Source organism: Rissa tridactyla, chromosome 5 (assembly GCF_028500815.1).
Source record: "Rissa tridactyla isolate bRisTri1 chromosome 5, bRisTri1.patW.cur.20221130, whole genome shotgun sequence".
Lineage (NCBI taxonomy): Eukaryota > Metazoa > Chordata > Aves > Charadriiformes > Laridae > Rissa > Rissa tridactyla.
Window position 1 is genome coordinate 77348018 of NC_071470.1, and position 5725 is coordinate 77353742.

The 5725-nt window shown below is 63.2% G+C and overlaps 1 long non-coding RNA gene across 1 annotated transcript; it reads right to left on the bottom strand.

Annotated features, from left to right (window-relative positions):
• Positions 1-1666: 1666 nt before the first annotated feature.
• On the bottom strand, positions 1667-3499 carry LOC128910297 (uncharacterized). The gene is made up of 3 exons (XR_008466686.1): positions 3064-3499; positions 2421-2625; positions 1667-2118 (listed from the first exon to the last, which is right to left on the bottom strand). It is a non-coding gene; the product is annotated as an uncharacterized LOC128910297 (long non-coding RNA).
• Positions 3500-5725: the final 2226 nt, after the last annotated feature.

A 5725-nucleotide genomic window follows, 5' to 3' on the forward strand; every position in this document is an offset into this window, starting at 1 on the left:
AAACGAGCCAGAGCCATCCATGAGCTGGAGCCGCAATGAGCTGGGGCTGGAGCCGTCCATCTGCTGGACTGGAACCAGAGCAGAAACAAACAGGAGCCACAAATGAGCTGGAGCCAAAAACGAACTGCAGCCGTCCAGGAGCCGGACCTGGAACAAACGGGAGCAAACCCACAAACAGAAACAAACGGGGGCCCAAACGGAGCTGGACCCGAAACAAACGGGGGCCCAAAGAACCGACCTGAAGCTGTACGGAGCTGGAGCGGTGCCGTCCTCACAGGTCTCTGGGGGGGGCGCAGACCACGCTGTCCCCCGTCACAGGGCAGGCGGCAGCATCAGCCTCAGCGCAGGCAGCCCGGCTCCTTCCCGGGGCTCCTCACCCCACGCAGGTCCCGGTGTGGCTGGGGCTCCTCCGTCCATCCGTCCATCCCTGCAGAGGGAGAGTGGTGGGACAATCAGCTCCTGGTGGCACTGGGACGGACAAACCTGCAGCTGCCCAGGCACGGGCAGCTCTGCCCAGGCCCTCGGCAGCAGCAGCCCGGCACCGCACACCCGAGAGGGGACGGGACACCAGAAACGTCCCGTTTCTCCCCAGAAGGGTGGGTGACAGCCACATCTGGCTGAAAACCTGCCCACGCAGCAGCGTCACAGACCGACTCCAGCAGCCCCAAGGTGGGGCCGGGGCCAGCACCAGCAGCACGTGCCCTCCCCATCCCTGGGAGCCGAGTGTCCTGGTCCCCCCGCGCAGCTCTGGCTCCCCTCCCCGCTGCCCCAGGGCACTCACCTCACCGGGCACAGCCTCCCCCGCCCCCGGGCCACGCTCCTCGCCTGGGCACCGGGATGAGCCTTCCCCGCACGTGGGCACAGACACGGGCATCACCGGGGCCACCAACACCTCCCGAGGGACCAGCAGCTCTGGGATGGCATCGCTCCCTGTTGCCTGGCTTCACTGTCCACTGTCGGGGCTGCAGGAGCCGGGGTGGGTCCCTGGAGTGGCCTCTGCTCCCACCGCAGCACATTTTGAGCTAAAAAAAAGATTTCAGGTAAACGCACAGTTTCAAACAGAGCTCAGAGCCACACCAAGGCCCTGCTGTGGCAGTGCCCTAATGCTGCCCTCCCCGGGCCATCTGCCTGCGAGGATGACGCTGGGCTCTCCCCAGCTCCGGCAGAGCCCGTGCGGGGCTGGAGGGGTTTGTCCTCCCGGCAGCCGCTCTGGAAAAGAGCTGTGGGGAAGAAACCTGCTGGTGCCTGCACCGGGAGGAGGGAGCCCGGCAGCAGGAGGGGTCACCGGCCACCCCAGGAGACCCCCAGCCCCACTGAGTCCCCTTCTCCCCCGGGGACAAGATGTGAGCCAGGCCCAGGAGCTGCCGGCGTCATCGAGTGAGGATTGATCCCATGGTGGAAATCAGGAGCTGCAGGGGACCCCCAGCCACTGCCCCCCGAGAGGGAATCCCAGAGGGTTGGTGCAAAAACCCGCTGGGAAAGTCACCGGGCCCCAGCCAGGCACCGCGGGGGATCCTGCACCAGGGAGAGGGAAACGGAGCACTCACCGCGGCTGCCTGCGTGAGGTCCCGGAGCGGAGGAGCGGAGCAGGGCCCAGCACCGGCCCGTACATCCGCACCCGGCTCGTGCCATCCGAGGAGAAAGGCTGGAACACAAAGCACAGACTCACCGGAGGAAATACCGACTCCTGCACATGAGGCGTCCCAGGCAAACTGGGGCTCCCCAAACCCGGGGTTCTCGCACCCTTCACACGTGCGGGTCCAACACGTTTCACTGCTCACTGGCACCCACCCTGCCCATTGCTGATCACAGAAAATCCCGGCACAGCAGCTCTATTTCTGCAGCATCCTCGCTGCTTGGCTGGATCCCGATGCCCCTGCAGTCCGTCTGGCCAGAGCCACTTCCCTCTGACACCAGGCGATGCGGGAGGGTTTCAAAGCCTCGTCAGAGGGGCTGGCTTTACCTTGGATGTCCTGGAGCATCTTTTATCCTTCAGGGACAGCTCTCAGCTTCCACACAGCAAAGTCTTCATGTCCAGGGCCTGGACGTCCTTTAGTTTGTTTTAGTTCAGCACAAACACCACCCACATCTGCAGTAAAACTCCACAACCTCATCATACTGCGGTGTAGAATAGGAACCAGTACAAATTAGCACAGTTAATATGCTTTCATACAATAAAGACCAACCGATGTCATCGTTAGGAAAGGGCATTTTCTTCACACTCCCCAGGCACGGGGGCACACGCAGCACACGCCACCCCCTGGGCTCCCCTGAGGTCCCTTGGAGCAAGTCCTGCAGGGAAGCTTCAGCCCCCAGGACTTTGCCCGAGAGATCTGCAGTGGCCGCAGACCCCCAGGAGCTCCCTCCACTCCCGCATCCCAAGCAAAGTCACTGCAGCTGCCACCAAAGTCCCCACTCACCAGTGGTGGGAGCAGCTGTGGCCTCAGCTGGTTCCCGCTGATGCTGGCAGCCCTGCGAGCGAGCGGCCGTTGTGCCCAGCAGCTCCTGGAGCCACGAAACATCACGGCCAGCAGCCAGCGCCGCGTCTGTCCATGGTCACTTGTGGGTCCTGGCAAAAACACAGCAACTGAGAGACTGTGGGGTCAGGCACACAGACGGGAAGGGCTCGGAGAGTGACGGGGACAATAAAACAGTCCGTTTCCTGCGGGGGAAAGAAAAGCGTGGTAAAAATCAATGCACAAATACAACAACTGCTGTGTGAAGTCAAAACTTTTAATCTGAACCATAACCCATGGCCAGCAAGCACACACAGGGGACTGGTAAACAGCTGCCTAAACGCATCAGCTAGTAAACTGCATTAACCAAAAGGAAACAAAAAAGCATTTAATTACACCCTTGACCTCATCAGAAACTCCTTCAGAAAGGCTCCTCTGGTGCAGGTGACCTGCAGAAATACCGCAGCGGTTCTGGTCCCAGCCCTGCTGCCCCCAGCACCTCAGGGGACACGATACCCCCCAGCCTCGGCCCTGCTGGGAACCAGCTGCAGCCCTTGGGGTTTTGCAGGAAGGAACAAAAAACATTCTTCAAAGTAACAGCCAATACCTGAAACTGAGAAGCAGAAGAAACTGTGGACAAAGCCAGGCAGCAGCAGACAGGTGAAGCCAATTCAGGTGCCTCTCCTCATGCCTCCTGGTACTCACTGGGATTAGGGCAGCATCCAGCACCTCTGCTTCCCCTCTTTGGAGAATCCCTGGAAGTTCTGAGTCCATCAGCCATCCAGTGTGTGCGTTTGGGTGCCAAGACCATGCCCTGGTGTCCCGGGAACGCCCTGTCTGTGCAGCCCAAACCACCGTGTCCTGTCCAGGGCTGGAAACGGGTGCAGTCCAGAGCTAGCCATGTAAAATGGCTCATTTTAGGATTCTGGCAAATTCAGCAGTGCTGGCATTACACGGGGACCGTAAAACCTACACCAAAAATGCGTTAACTCCACCAAAGGAGACCTCAGACACAGCTCCCAGCATTGCCCAACCACGTTCCCCAGCCCCAAGATCCCTCCTCGCCGTGGCCCCCACCCCAGAACCCACACAAAGTCACTACCGACCCCCCAAAATGTGGTACAGCGCAGGGTCCCCCTGTGCAGGTTGGGGACCCCCCCAGAACACAGACACAGGCCCCCCCGCCGACCCCCCGGGGGTGTTCCCAGGGGACGGGTCACCCACAGCCACCCCACGGGCCTGGCACCCAGGGCCCCCCACCTCCTGCGCACAGGGACCCCGCGCCCCCGGCCGAGCCCCCCGGGGCTGCTCCGGGATAGAGCCGCCCCCCCACCGCCCCAACGGGGGGACCCAAATACCCTCACCCCGGACCCCACCGCCCACACAGCCCAGCCGGGCCCCGGCACCCCAACCCGGGGGGGGAAAAAACCCACCCCGGGCACCCCTCAGACCCCGAGCGGGCACAGACACCCCCCACAAGCCGCGACCGGGCCCAACCACCCCCCGGCCCCGACCGGGCCCGGTCCCCCCTCACCGCGGCCGGGCCCGGGACTCGCCAGGGGCACGGCTGGTCCCCGAGGTCGCCCGGAGACGGGCCCCGAGAGCCCCGGGCCCGGCAGGGACCCCCCCTGCAGGCAGGGACCCCCCATTGGGCCGGGACCCCCCCCCCTCTCCCCTCAGGGCCCCCCCGCCCCGCCGGTACCTCCGCGCGCCGCCCGCTCCCTCGCGCTGCTCCCGCCGCGGCGGCGCCCCCTGGCGGTGGCGAGCGGTACTGCGCCCCGGGGCTTCTTGTCGCCTCGGGGCGGGGTCGGCCCCGCCCGGCGCCCACCAATCAGCGGCGCCGGCGCCCGCGGGGCAGCAGCCAATGGCGGGGCGGGAGCGGGGGGTGCGGTGGCGCCGCCTGGCGGAGGAGCAGCGGCACCGCGCCCGCCCGCAGCCGCGTCCTCCCCGGAGTCCCCAGTTCCCGGTTTTTTTCCCCCAAAAAGGCAGGGAGCGCATCAGCGACAGAGCTCGTCAGCCCGCCGCCACGGCCCCTCTGTCCCGGGAGAGGCCCTGAGGGCACCCAACGGCCCAAAGAACGCTGTCAGCATCCCGTAGCGCTGGCCCGGCCCGGGCGGATGCTCTTGGTGACAGAGACTAATTTCTCATTAACGTGCCCAAAACCAGAATAAGGGGGGGGTGTTTCACACCTGGCGACCTGCTGGAGGGACCTGGGGGGTTTTTGCCCAGACCCAACCGAGGGATTGTGCCCGGTGACCTGTTTTCCATGCCCATCCCTTGCTGGAGGAAGAATGTAGGGCAGCAAGCTGGGGGGTGGGGGGGGGCACCCAAAATGGGACACGGGGAGTGGGGAGCAGAGGAGCCCCAGACTTCTCCCTCTCTCCAAGCACAGCAAGCTCCCGGGACAAAGCAGCCTTTGCTGGCTAGCTGGAGCGAGGAGGCACTAGCCCAACCCCACAGGGCATTGATAAGACCCCCGGGCAAGCGGCTGCACCGCGCCACGGGGTCCCTTCCCGGGGCAATGGGGGGGCAGCGAGAATTTGCAGAGAAAACAACTGCTGTACCAGCGAGAAAACCACCTCAGCGCTGCCCGGAGGGCCTGGAACCCCCATTGCTGTTGGTTTTGATGGAAAAAGAGTAACCCTCGCGCTCAAGCAAGGGCACCGCAGCAGAGGGAAACACGGAGAAGTGGGTTTTGCACTGACTAAGGGAGAACAGGAGACGTGTTCCTCGGGGATGGATGTCTCCATCCTGCAAACAAGAGAAAGCCGCTAAAAGAAACCACCTACAGATCGGTGTCAGGCTGCCACAAGGGAGGTCAAGCACAGAAACGAGCCCGAAAGGCAGGTCTGCGGCTGTAGCAAGCTTCGGCTGTGGATGTGGTCGTTCCCTTCCAAGCCACAGTAAGTCAGTAAAACATCTCTCATCGTGAGACATCAAGGCAGGAATGAACGCAGACGAATTTCCAGCAACAGCAGTCCTGCCTTGGCTGTTGGGACTGAAGCCCAGCTGGTTTTTTAGGATGCTGCGTTTAGAAATGCGCTTAGAAGCATCCAGGACTTACCCCCCCACACCTCTGATGCAGCCTCCCTGCAGCTGAAATGCGGTTTTGGAGGCCGGCCAGCAGAATGTCACCCGTGGGGAACCAAGTCAAACGCTGAAGGTCCAAACTCCTCCGCTGTCCCGCCGTCGCACTACATCTCACACCCCAGACGCACGGATGTCCCCACTGGATGAGGAACTCGGCTCCTAGAAGCAACGCTTCCCTC